The sequence below is a fragment of the Corvus hawaiiensis genome, chromosome 4, assembly GCF_020740725.1.
Source record: "Corvus hawaiiensis isolate bCorHaw1 chromosome 4, bCorHaw1.pri.cur, whole genome shotgun sequence".
In the NCBI taxonomy this organism is placed as follows: domain Eukaryota; kingdom Metazoa; phylum Chordata; class Aves; order Passeriformes; family Corvidae; genus Corvus; species Corvus hawaiiensis.
This window is the reverse complement of record NC_063216.1, coordinates 72,324,055-72,338,153: the sequence shown is the minus strand read 5'-3', so window position 1 is coordinate 72,338,153 and position 14,099 is coordinate 72,324,055.

Genomic DNA, 14,099 nt, shown 5'->3' with positions numbered 1-14,099 from the left:
TGTGTTTTTCTGCACCAGTAAACCCTCTGCTGTTCTTCACCCAGTCCAGTCCAAGGTCATTAGCTCTTTTCCCAGGTGATTCCCATTAGTGCCTCAGTTCAGCTCAGCAGTGCGCTTCTTCAGTGTATCTCCTTATCATCACCACACAGACACAGATTCAGATTGCTGATGGGGCTCCTAACACACAAACTGCAGTCCTTTAGGAAATCATTACACCAGAATAATATGTCAGCACTTAATTTGTCCTAATTGCTATCAGACATCCAACCCGCAGCACCAGAGCTAGCCTGAGGCAGGTGTACAGTGTAGATGCCAAGTGCTAAGCATCACTTTGCCTTCACACTGGGCTCACAGCTTGCTAATGTAGACCCAGCCATTTTTTTCTGAAACTAAAATTTCTTCAAAATCTTGTTTCAGCAGCTTTCTCATCTCCTCCATGGTGGTGTCTTGCCCACCGTGCATGGTACATTAATTTTGCATTTTATACCCTTGCCCTTCTGTAAACACCTGCCATCAAGGGTAGCCAAAATCAAAACAAGATAAAAATAATAAAAGATGCCTCTAAACTGTGCAATAAAATAAATAAACAGCAAGTGGGAAAGATCAGCAGCAATGCATAGGGGGGTGTGACAAAGCCAAGAGACACAGGGACTGAGCTTCCAGGGACTTGGAAGCTGCTAAGAGAGCAGTTTTACGCTCCAGCCCCAAAGCAAGTACTGTAAAATTCCATTTGAATTTTTTTATTTTTTTTTTAGCTGGAAGCTCAAACACTGCCACATGCTGATAGTGATAAATCCAAAGAGGCACAACCTTTGCAAAGCAATTTTTATCAACACTAAGAGGATGCTGCCTCAGCAGCCTGGAAAATCAGAAAACGTTGAGCTTCCTCTAACACATATGGTAATTTTTGCTAAATTTTTGAACGCGTGGTGAATTTAGTGCTGTATTGGGGAGCTTTACGGACAGTTGTGTTCACTTCTAATTAATGTGGTGTTAAAAAGGTAAAAAAAAATTAATAAATGTTGATACAATTGTTCGTGCCCTTGGGCAGGGTGTTATGCTTCTAAAAGGCCTTTCACATGAGTTTTGTGCAGTGAGGGCTCTGCCATGCAAAATCACCTTATCAGCTGAGGGAACAATATTGGAGAGGTCAACTTGCTATAATGCAATGAAACCAATAATATTTTAAACTTCATTGCTGTCCATTAAACACTGATCTCCATCATTAGGTGCCTAAAAATGCAGTTTTTCTGACATAGTGATCAACTCCTGATGAAGCCAATGGAAACCACGGCTTCACTGGTCTCTCATTTGAGATGGCTTTGTGTCTGCATCTGGTGGTGGATTTGGATTCTAGTCCCAGAGGTCTGAGCCCCCAGTTCTGTGGACTACCACAACTATCTACACTTTGAAGAAAAGCACAGAAAATCAAGAAACTATTCATATGATCAGACACACACGCACAAAAAATACTGAAAAAAAATCCAAACTAGCTGAGATGTTGGCTATTAGGTGGTTGGATTCAATTTTGGAATTAGCTGGTGCTTTAAAACTACGCTTATGTCAACTGAACTTGTCAATTTCCCCTCATCCTTCACAAGACCCTCTTCCCCAGGGTAAGGATGCAATTTTCTAGCCTCACTGCTCAAATACCAACTCTTTCACATGGTGGAGACAAAAGTTTTCTTGCTTTCTCCTTGACTCCTTGGTGTCCTTTTTGTATCTCCCCACACTAAGGAAGTGAAGTAGATCCTGCCTACCATCAAACTTCTCCCACTTCCCACATCTTTAAATCAGGACATGAACTCATGCCCTCCATTTTACGCTTCTCTCTTATGATGCAGCCTTGCACAAGCAGACTAAGACCTCAGTCCTATAACCCCTGACATCTTTCCTATTCCTGATGTCTGTCCCAGCTTATGAGTTCCCTAACATTGCTGTCTGCAACCTCAGTTACGAATTCAAGTCCCCAGATGGCAAAGCTGCTGCAGAGCGAGCACCAATTAGTTGCAACTTCACTGTTCATTAAATATTATTGCTTTGGGGGTTTTTTTGCAGATGGAGACACTGAGGTCAAGGATAAATCATCTGTTAATTTCTAGAACACTTGAAATGTGGCTCACAGGTCAAATTCAGTCCCTTCAAACAACTAATTGGGTTGTCTGGGTCATATGAAGGACCCTTGAGAAAGAAGGTGACAGAGAATGAGTTGGAAGGTGGAAGAATTATTCCAGGAAACTGGTCTCTACTGTTCTCTTTACCAGAACTTTCTGCCCTACATCCCTTTGTTATCTTAATAAAAATGCATTTCCAACTGGACCAGAATGTTGACCTCCCCCACAAGAGATTAGTGTCCCTCACTCTGTGCCAGTCCTTATGTCTGGTCCTTGACACGTGCTTACACATTTGCTAGTGCAATGGGCCATAAAGCCACAGTGCCTGCACCTTGAAGACAAACATCTCATTTCTATTGGTTGAGGACGTCAGTATGAAGGCTGAGAATATATTTAGGAATATCTTGACCCAATATTTCTCCTAGAGGGTGTGTTTTCTTTCTGTATTGTCTTTCTTTTACTTTTCATCCTCCATCTTTGAGGTATTAGAAAGAGTGTAATATGAAAATATTTGTGATATTTTTCTTGAATTAACAAAGATATGAGGAGACCATGATTATGGTTACTACCTCAAGAGAGAAAATTGGTTTTGGAGGAGAAAACTTACAGGCAAAATTAAGAAATTCTCACTTGAAGGTAATGCTGATGCTTCATAATGTTTCTGCCACAGTGTCACCATGGACACACTATCATCTTGCAGGGATGCTGGAGATGTAAGCAGCTGACATCCCAGAGCAGTCAGCTCTACATGTCACTGTAGGTCACAGAAACTAATGGCTAGCAAAGAAAGTGGACCTCAATAAGAAGGAAAAGTTTTTTTTTCAAGTGTGCTTCAGGAAAGAGGGAATATCTATGAGCACAATAAGTTTGGAAATTATCAAAATAGTGAATAAGAGGGATAAATGTGCAAAGATCCTCTTTCCCCAGCTGCAAGCTGGTTTTTCCTTTTTGCAGCATGGGCAGTGGTGTCTATGCTAATCTGTAGTGCTCTTTACTCCCACCTAGAATTGTGCTCTACTTTTCATGAGGTTTAGTTACATGACTGAACACTCTATCTCTGTACTTTGTGATAAAATTCATGAATTTAACATTCAAATTTTTTAAATCCTGAAATACAGGAGATGACTACTGCTGTGAGAGTGGAGCTCTGGACCACAGAGCAGCCACCAGTAATACATTCTAAACTGCCTTGGAGCCACTGTCTTTAGGTAACTCCAGCTGAATCCCAGAAAATTCTCAGGAGGGACCTGTGTTTCTCTTGTGTGGTCTACGGATTAAAGGCTGGGTAAGGTTTCACCAAGTCTATTCAGCTAAATCCCTCTATCCTCAATGCACACAGATATATCATGTGCACAAAGTGACCCAGGGGTTGTGATGTCCCTACTAGTTAAGGAAGGAAGACTAAATTGAAGACCTTAGGAGAATTCCTAGAGTTAGGCAAAGGGAACCTAGCTTTTACAAAAATTAAAAAATACAGCTAAGAAAGCAAGTGAACAAATAAAAAGAACCTAAGTTTTCAGAAAATGTCTATTGAAGAATTGAAATGCAAACCAGATCTGGGAATTTGGAGCTCTAACAACAACAACAATAAAGCTACTGAAGAAGTCTTAATTCTGGAACAATCTCCTGGAAAAAAAAGCATTAATGTGCAACCTAGGTAGGGGGAAACTAAAGTTACATCTGCCAGGACTGAGATCTCACCTTTTCTTTATATCTACAGACATAAATTTGGATGAATGTTTTAGTTCTGCAAACTCTCAAGAAGCTTAAAAATGTGGTGGCAGGCATGACCTAAACAAAAAAAGACTTCAGAAAGAAGTAGGGAACATCTAAGCAGTGTTTTATACTCTTTCTAGTAGCCAAGAGAGTTTCTCTCCATTTCCCTCTCTCCTCACCCTCAACTGAAAGTGCTTTCTGTCCAGGCCAGGTTCTTACACCCTTTTTACAGGCAATGAATAAGAACTGGTGCTGCCAACAAGCATTTTTTTAAGCTTATGCTAAAGCTGTGTTGGAATTAAAGTCCTCTCCAATCTCAACCATTTTGTGACTATGGGATATATTATGTGACTCTGAAGGCATGTGCAAATGACAGGTACAGATACTCAAATTCTAGGTATCCTAGGGTAGTTGAATCCCTTGAAAAAATAACATTTCTTTGAGGAATAGGTTATGGATTTCTCATTATCAGTATGAATACCAGGTTGCTTTAGGAATCAGCAGATTGGTTATGCAAGTATACTTGCATATTCAAATCCCACCCAGCTTTCTTTGCACTGTCTTTTTCAAGCATTCAGTGTTTCAAAGGGTTAAAATGCAGGACTGATGGGGTTCTGAGTCAATTCAAGCCATCAAAGATCCTTGATGCAATATTTCACTTTTACCCTGACTGAGCCTGGCTGTATTTGGTGACCTTTCTGCATGGACGTTTTGTCTCAGCACTATGCAAGAAGAATGTTTATGAGGACAGGGAATAGTGTTGCCAGTAAGGAGGTCCAACCCCATGACCAGGGAGAAGGGAAACAAAGATCAGGCCATCCAAGGGATGCAGGGGAGAGGGAGGGTCATTCCAGCACTGTCAGAAAGCAGGACCAGTGGACTGAGGTGGGGAGAACTTGTCAGTCCTAACTTTCCCCTGATCCCAGAGGCCCATCTGACAGGGCTGACAGTCCATGATGGCTCATTGTTTTCAGCTGTGGCTTGTTTATGCTTCTCTTTCAGCTCTCATCCCTTGCAATACATTGTCATGCCAGCTGTCCCTATATGAATTCATCCTCATTTTCCCCCCTTGTTTGAGAACAAATTAAAGAAAGCAGAACCATGAACTAAATAAAAAAGTGTAAATTTCTCCTCTGGCTGGCAATACATCTGGTAGGGGTTGTAATTTGTTTTTTCAGTATTAAAAGACTGCTGTCATCTCTTGCAATTTGTGAGCCCCATTTGAGCAATGAATAGCTTGGACTTTCCTGAACTTATATTTGTTATTATTAAAAAGATCTTTGTAATGGCTGAGAGTAAATGCTGACTCTGACTTGGGTTTGTCATTTTATTTACTTACTTGATTCTTATTTATGATGGCTTGGCCACATAGTGAAGCTTCTCTGAGTCCTGAAATAAAGAATCATTAGAATCAAGCAAGGAAGCAAAGTGAAATAAAGGTGATATGAATGCTGTTTGCTTGCTTATTCATTTAAATCGATTTTTCTTTACTTGCTGAGAGCATCTATCAGAAGAACAAAGCCAAAAAAAAAGAGAAAAGTTGACTTTGGAAGCAGATTTCTTGCAAACTATTAAGAGTTATGTGATCTACAATATCATTGTTTCCATCAATGGTGATGGCAATTTTTTTGCCATGGATTTCGGCAGAGAATGGCAAGCATGAGAAATCAGACCAATAAAACAAATGTCAGCAGTCATAATTAGTGCTTGCCAACTCTCATAATTTCATCAAAGTGCAGAAATCACTCATGTCCTTAAAGCCCCTGGAATCCCAATATTATGAACGATTTATTTTCAATAAATTATATTCTGCATGACTGTGGAAGAAATCTTGTATCTATGAGTCCCAAATGGTAAAGGAATAAGCACACACATCTGCAATATGTTAATTTTGCACTGATCTCATGAGCTGGTTGTGCATTGTGTGCTGAAATAATTAACAATCTCTTTTGGCACACCAGGGGCCAGATCTTCAGGTGATAGAAATTGATCAAATACCATGGATTGCAGAACAGCAGCTGCATTTGCCAAGCAGCTGAACTTACTAAGTTAATTTACAAAAGTTAAAAATGTCCCTCATCATTATGAATTGTGACATTAATATATATTTTATCAGGATAGATATTCTTGTGATTCTCTTGTGGTTTTGCTCTTCATCCCATCTGTTTGTCTGATTTCTAATTTTCTATAATTTAAGTAAATATTCTCTTCATATATTTTTTGCTGCCTGTATCTTGTACAGACAGATTTTTTTCCTTTATTAAGATATGTTGGTGCCTTTTTCCCCACTGAGAACTCAATGCTCCTTGTGGTTCTCTTCCAACTCAGGGTATTCTAAGAACAGGTATTATTCATTCTTGGAAAATGGTTCAAAAACCTGCAAGCAACGAAGTTACAACCTCTCAGGAACCTGCAGTCCTTAGGTTGAGGGATCTGGGAAGTTTTTCCTGACCTACTCTGGCAGTGTCAGATATTTTGTGCCTTGCCTGCCTGCTGTAACCTGTTCCTGCCACTTGCAAGAGAAGCAGAGAAATGTGTTTCCATGCCTCGAGCAGGTCAGTTTGCTGTCCAGCTTATCAGCTTAAGCAATTAATGAACCCAAATATATGCTCCTGTTCTGTGTTGTAAATGCTGCTGCTTTAAATGGGGTTGTGTCCTTGTGGACGTGGTACTGACTTAAGCAAGACAGAGGAGCCTTCACTCTTTGTCAGTAGTGTCTGTACAGGTAGGACCTGACGTGGGAGTACACGTGTCTGCCGGTGGGACTTAACCTGACCAATCAACCAGTTTTGACTAATTAATGAGGATTTGAGGAGGGAGAATGAAAACCCCTTCATGATCTGAGCTGGTTCTTAATCCTTCACTTAAACCAAGCATTAAAACAATGTCTTTTGGAGATGAAGGGATGTCTCAGTTGACAGTTATATCCATGCCTTGGTTTATAAGTGGTTTTTAACTCACACTAACTTGAAGTTTTAAAATTGTGCAGAGACACTTGCAGATTATTTCCTTTTGATAAGGCTTCTTTCTCCCACTTGATTTTGCATTAAAAATTTCTTTTTCTTTTTTTTTTTGTATCTTGTTTAATTTTCATCCATTATTTTCTTTCTTCAGTTCTGTGGTTTTTCTTTCTCTGACTTCTCCCTCAGTGTCTGCATTACCCATGTATGGACTGTGATTCACTAATGTGACACTGGAGCAAACAAGTGAAATGGGTTCACTAGATACAGCCTTTCCCTAAAATTGCCATAGGTAATATGCTTTCTCTTAAATTTGGAAGATGCCAGTTGGATGCTTCCTACATAAATCTGCCATTACTCCTAACTGAGGCAAGATCTCCCACACAGAAGAAGTATTACATTAGTGTTGAATCACAGATTATATTTGATCTTTCTTTTCCCATTTCACCAATAAGAAGCCCATGTTGGGTTAGAATTTAGTGTCCTCTTTGCACAAATGAAAACTACTTAATGATCCAGTCTCATTTGGTGTTATGTACTTCAGTTCTCGGCTACCTATGGACCCTGACATGGAAAGTGACTTTTCCTTTTTTCCTTTTAACAACTGTTGGCGCTAAAATGGATTTTAGACTCCTGAAGAGCACAACATGAGCAGCGGCTCTCCCTGCGTGGCTTGGAGACCTGTCAGATGCCTTCAGTCATACTTGTCTCTTGTGTAGCGAAGCACAGATTGTGGCACTGTGTTTGTTTTTATTCCCACTTGAAGAAAACTTTGGATGTAGAAGAAGTGACGGCAGAAAGGATATTTCTTGGCATACAAAGGCTTGTTAAAACTTTTTCATATGCAGATTCAACATATGAAGCTTGCACTTCCAGAATGATGGTGAAGTTTTGTTCAGTAGCTCTGGTTTCTTCCTGGTTTTCTTTAAAACACTATAGAAAATATTATTTATTGTAAAATAAAACTTAATTTATTGTCATAGGCTTGTATATTTAATGGGTTTATACATGTATGCACCCACACATGTTGGTGTCAGTCTCTTCTCCCAGGTAGCAAGTGACAGGATGAGAGGAAATGGATTTGAGTTGTGCCAAGAGAGGTTTAGATTGGGTGTTGGGAAAATTTTTTTCACTGAAAGGGTTGTAAAGCATTGGAACAGCTGTTCAGGGAAGTTGCAGAGTCACCATTCCTGGAAGTATTCAAAAAATATGGGGATTTGGCACTGTATAATGAACATGGTGGTGCTGGGTTGATGCTTGGACTTGATTACCTTAAAGGTCTTTTCCAGTCTTAAAAATTCTATGATTTTGAGATTTTAAAAGTTTTCTATAATTTCAGGACAATAAATAGTGCCAAGATACTGAAAAAATTATCCATCTGAGGTAGTATGTAAAGCTGTAGATTTTCAAATTACATAGTGTAACAATACAGCACAAAAATCATATTATAATTTTGATACATTCTTCTGGAGTTTTCTTTATGTCCAGAGCCCAGGAATGACACCAGATTTATTTTTTTCCTGCTTGTGCCAGATTATTCTCATTAACATCACTTAGAAATCTAAAAAAATGAAAAGACTGCTGCTCCATAGACAGTCATAGAGCTTGAGAAGTGACAAACAAAGCAGCATTTGCTGAAGAGCAGACTGTCAAGCAGAAGTGACAGACAAGGCCAATTACCATATGCAAATAAGACAGCATTCATTATATAATTAAAAAAAAAAGACCTATATTTGTCAAAAGTAGTGCTATTCAGAACCGATTCTCTGGCAGGACGAACCCTGTGGAGTTTCAGGTTTTATGAGCTTCTGCATCATGTTTTTTTAGAATGGTAAAATGTATTTTTGCTCAACTCAATTTTTCCTATGGTTTTGCATATTACTTTTCGCTGTTTCTCCACAGGAAAATGTTGAGTGCCTTTAAAATAGACAGTTTATTGCCATTTTTAATCCAGACTAGTCCATTTACTCTTATTCTTTCCCAGAAAACTGCAGCTGCTTCAGGGAAGACACAGGTTACTCTGCAATGAAATGGTTAGTCTCACTTTTTTTCTACTGTTCTTGGGAGGAGTCTTTGTCTGGATGAACTCCAAAGCAATACTCCAGCCGACTTAAATGTGGTCTTGGCTTTGTTCCCTACCTTCAAAATACTGACCTAGGTGTCGTGTATGATCATGGCATGTTTCTGGTAAGAACAGCAGAAAACATATTGAAATATACTTTGAATTTGGGAGTATCTGCTCCAGTGATGTCCATTTACAGAGTGGTTGTTCTACATTACCCTTCCCTACAGTCACATGGATCCAAGTGAATTCATGGAAGAATAAGAATATGCAGTCCCCACAGGCTTGCCTACATGTGGAAGTTATCAGGAATTAAATTAGAAGAATTTGAAGTTTGGTAGCTATTGCACACTGTATCTGATGTAGAAGCTAATATTCTGCACTTCTGAGCAATATTGAGTTATCTTCACAGAAGCACTGGGTACTATTTCAAAATTTCTTTCCACACATCTGGATGGGGCTGGTGTTATGCTCTGGCCATCTCCCTTGAGATGGCCTACCAATAAGCCAGACAGGAGAACTGCCTTCCAGAAAACTTCTCTAAACAAACAACCATTTCCTTCCAGCTAGGGCTTTTATCTTAAGTTGCTCTTGGAGAGTAAGAGCACCAGGACACATCCAAATAAAAAAAGCAGGGAGGGAAATGGTGGGCCAAACACAGCAGTGAGGTGGTACAACTGATTTTTGCGGCACTGCCTTCAGCTGAGAATGGCTGTGGAAGCCAGAGGCAATGTGCAAGAAGGGAAGTTTTGGGCAGGGGAATGAAGATATTTTCCATGTCATCTATTCTGTGCATGCAGCTTTAGGGGTGCAATCTGGAGAGCCACTGGCAGTGGCAGCTCCTCCACAGGCGTGTGCAAGCCTTGTGATCTGAGTGACCCCTTAGAGAAGCTCACTGCTGTCCACTGACTATAAACAACCTCAGTAGATGAGACTAATGTAGATGTTCAGAAAAGCTGAAGTTTTAGTGCTGCTTCCTTCAATACAGAGTACCAATAGCTCTTGTTTAAAAGTTTCTTTTGCCAGTTTGGCTAACATAATCAGCTAATTATCACAGTAATTGATGTTCACCATGGTAGTCAAGAGTAAGTCTCTGTTGTTCTAAACCCTGTGGAGCTGATTAAGATGATCACTGACCCAGAGAGTCCATGGACTTAAGAAAGTCAGTGAATGGTTTCCCCAGAGAGAATAAAGGCAGATTTCTGGGAATAAGATCCACTGCTTGGATTCCTGTGAGAAAAGTGCTAACATATTCACCTCTTGCTCACAATCTCCAGCATTTTTCCAAGCTTTTAGTCTCCAGAGCAGAATTATGAAAGTTATATATTCTTGCTTGCAAAGCTGCTGTCAGTGCTTTACTAGCAGTGCCCCAGTTGAGCATATTTCACTGTGTGCAATGGCTGTATTTAGTGAAAGCAATCATGCTGACAGTCTGCATGATGGAAGCCCTAATCTGTGCAGTGTCATGCATTGTGCATCACCACAAGGGAATCTCTAGTGACTTGGTATTAATGAGAGGGAAGCGGTGGCACTGTTATTGTTTTTTTTATGACTTATTCTGCTCCACAGATGTTTAAGGCACTTTAAAAAACAAATAAAGCAGGTATCCCTGCTGATAACTATGCAGAGCAGCAAGGCACAGTTGGCATCCTCATGATTCCTGCTGCAGAGGGTCTAAAGAAAGAAGGCTGGGAAACAGTGAGGAGAGCACCACCTTCTAGTGCTGTCAGAGATCTGGGTAAACAGAAAGTAGTCAGCATTGTAGACCCCTTAACAGACAGAAGTGTTAAAAAACATGTAGATGGGGTTTAGTGGTGGACTTGGCAGTGCTGGGTTAACAGTTGGACTCAAAGACCCTAGATGTCTTTCCAACCTTATTCTATGATTCTATGAAAATTCTGCTTACTATTTCCATCACATAGTGTTTTAGGGTCTCCTTCTCCCATCTATGATTAGGGCTTCATACATAAATGGCATGAAGAATTAACTCTCAGGCTCACTTTTCCCACTGACACAAACCTAAATTATTCCCCCAAAGCACAGAATATAGGAAAGCAAAGAATTTATTTACCTTATCTCTCTTTCATGCAGAGAATATTTCCATGCAGACACTCTTCTAACAGCTAAGAATAAAATAAAGTATTACTGTTATTAGTAAAAATCACCTCTTGACTTCTAGGTATTGCTCTATTTTCCTCTTTTGTAACTCTGTATTGTCTGAGGACCCTGATCTGCATCGCGGGCAGTGACAGAGGGATATGAAGTATGTGCAGGGGACATAAGTCTTTCACCTCCTGCTAAATTTTTTAACTTAAATATAATAATATATATGATAATAATAAAAAATGCAGTCTGCATTCCAAATTTGTGGATTTCTCCAGTCACGGGTAATTTTTTTCACTTTCCTCTCTGTTTAATCACCTGCTTCTGGTGCCAGCTTCTGTGGTTTTCAGCTACCAATGTGTATTGAGGCTGAACTGGTATGTCCCAAAGTAAAAATGACTCTGAAACAGCAGCTCAGGAGTTGCCTACACATGCTTCATTTTTCCATGTCCTTCATGATCAAAGCCTGTTCTTTCCATCTGACTAATGTACTAACATTGGTCTGAATAAATGTGCACCTTCAGTCATCACTAGCAAAAGGTGACCAAAATTACTCAGGCCGGGGTACACACAGTGAAAGTGAAAGAAACCTGACAAGAGACCATCATTATCAGCACTGATAGTGGTTTGGCATATCTCATGAGAGATGTCTGACCATGAGTTCACCTGGGGGATCAGTGTTTCTTTCAAGAGGGTCTTTGTATGGGAGAAAGCCATAACCTCAAAATGGGGTTGTCAAGTCCTAAACTTATTCCCTCATTTGGTTCAATGAGGAGGAAAGTTTGATGGTGTTCATGGTGTGCTGCAAAACAAATACACTTATTCAATCGTTTCTTAACTGAATATTCTGCTTAATCTTAGGAAAAACATTCCAAATTGGCTTGTCTCCACTCAGTTTCCAAGAACACCTTGATTTCTTCACATTACTGTAAATTTTACAAAGCTAACATCCCCCTCTATCCTGATTTTAGCTCCTTATCATAAATATTGCTATGGCTCTATCTTTACTTCATTGCTTTTTATGTGATGTTACAGAACAGCTTGCAAAACATCTGGCAGTAAATGGCTTATATTTTGAAGCTATAATTTTGCATGAGGAACTTTTAGAGACATCAGTAAGTTTTGGATAAAAGTCATTGTCAGAGTATAGTACTTTGCACTATTATAAGAAGATCAGAGAAATTTCCTCATGAAACCAAAATCTTGAAAAAGTTAGGGATTTTTTTTTTTTTTTTTTACCTTGCTAGCATGAATGATGTTATAACAGAAAGTATTGGTTCTGAATTTGCCATAGATGTAACTTTGCTTTTATTTTTTTTGGTTTTGGATGAAAGAAGGATGCTATTTTCAACAGCACATAACCACATTAAGTGGTTCAAGGGAATAAAGTTTTACTGAGCTTGTTGAAGTTATTCTGATCTATTGCTATAGCCTAACACCCAGTTCTGGGCACTGTAATAAAACTGAATAGAGTTAAGTCATACTGTAGGTAGTGGAAACAGTGTCACTGTTTCATAAAACCCATGACAAAATGTGATGGATAAGTATGCCCTGATACTACTGCAGAAACACTGGTTTCTGGGGTCAGGAAAAAGCATGAGCATTACTCTTATGACAATGTGTGGAGAAGCTATTGGAATTAAAATGATGGAATAAAAAGTTCACACTTATACCATATATTTATTTAATAAATGGAACAGAACTCTTTATATAAATCTCTGAGAATTTACAGACTAGCTTGTGCTAAAAGAAAGATTATTTGGACACAACCAGCTTTCTGGTTTTTTCCTTACCCAGAAGTGTCCCCTATTCCAGTATATGAGACAAGAAAACTTTTATCTAATGTATTTGAGTCTCAGTGGTATGAAAAGACATTTCATTTCTAGACCTTGTACCTCAAATACGGGTACTATGACAAGTTATACATTAAATTATGTACCTTTCCTCAAAATTAACACATAACAACATGGGCTGTTATGTTTGGTTGTTAAAACCGAAGTATTCAAACGCAGAGGATCAAAGTCACTGGGCTCAAGGCTTTGTGAGGATTCACGACAGTAATCTTAGAAAAGGTTAATGAGCAGCACAGACGTGGCATATCAAGCACAATAAGTCACCATCTAATCCAAAGTATAATGAAACAGTTCAAGTTTAGAATTAAGTATAATTCCCCTGCTTCTGGTGCCAGCTTCTGTGGTTTTCAGCTACCAATGTGTATTGAGGCTGAACTGGTACGTCCCAAAGTAAAAATGACTCTGAAACAGCAGCTCAGGAGTTGCCTACACATGCTTCATTTTTCCATGTCCTTCATGATCAAAGCCTGTTCTTTCCATCTGACTAATGTACTAACATTGGTCTGAATAAATGTCACCACCAGCAAAAGGTGCCCAAAATTACTCAGACTGGGATACACACAGTGAAAGAAACCTGACAAGAGATCTCGTCTCCTTTCTCAAAAGGAAAATCTTTTGTTGAGTCTCTCCTTTTTACTTCTCTTTCAAAGTAACTATAGGAAATGCTAAATGCAGGATGAGACAGAAAATCTTCATATAGAAAGAGCAGAAAATAAGAAAAGAAAGAATCTTTTAAGCTCAATGATATATTTTTAAACTTTTTTTCTCTTCCCTTTTCTTTTGACCAGCCTTAGGCTGGTGCTTTGATCTATATTTCAGTCACCAAGGTCCCTTATCAGAGAAAACACAAGAAAAGGAAAGTGAAAGATACAGACAGAATGACAAATAGATGCACCTTGAGTCACTACAGAGTGGCTTTTCTGCTCTTCAGAATTAAATCTATCTGGAAACCATATCTGCAATGGGAATGGACCAGAGCTTTACCCTGAGGGCCTGAACCAACTCTTGCTGTTCACAAAAAGTGCTTTTTGATATGTAGATTGATCAGTCTAAGATTCCAGGGGATAAAACAATAACATACAACGTTCTGGCATTCCTTGGATGCTCCTTTTTTGTTCCCCTCCCTTTCTGCACTGAGGGCAGCTCCTCTGTCCCTCCATATGCCTGTTTTCATGTGTGTGTACACCTCTCTGCCTTCTAGGAATAACTTCTAAGTGCACGGTGTAAGGCATACAGATCAAAACCAGCCCAGTAGTCTGTCTCTGACAGACCAGGGGCAGATGCCTGGGGT